This window comes from Gavialis gangeticus, unplaced genomic scaffold (genome assembly GCF_001723915.1).
Source record: "Gavialis gangeticus isolate Ggan-Ray unplaced genomic scaffold, GavGan_comp1, whole genome shotgun sequence".
Taxonomy (NCBI): Eukaryota; Metazoa; Chordata; order Crocodylia; family Gavialidae; genus Gavialis; species Gavialis gangeticus.
Genome location: NW_017728992.1, coordinates 168,565,529 through 168,565,925, shown reverse-complemented (window position 1 = coordinate 168,565,925; position 397 = coordinate 168,565,529).

Genomic DNA, 397 nt, shown 5'->3' with positions numbered 1-397 from the left:
CAGCAGATGTCCGGGTAATTTAAATCACCCATGACAACTACATCCCTTGCCTTAAGTGCCTCTGCAAGCTGGCCCTAAAATTCCTGGTCCAACTCCTCCCCTTGGTTGGGTGGTCTTTAGTAGACCCCCACCGTTAGATCCCTCTCCCCACGGCACCTTTGTATCTTGACCCAGAGCACTTCAGCTTGCCCCTCCTCTGACCCCATTCTGCTAGGAGAGGAGGTGTATTGCTCCTTGACATAGAGCACCACACCCCCACCTTTCCTTCCTTCTCTATCCTGCCTGTAAAGCCTATAGCCCCTAATGCTAACTGCCCTGTCGTGGGATGAATCCCACCATGTTTCTGTAAGCCCTATTATGTCTGGGTCTGAACTGGCTATTCTGAGGGTGAGTTCCT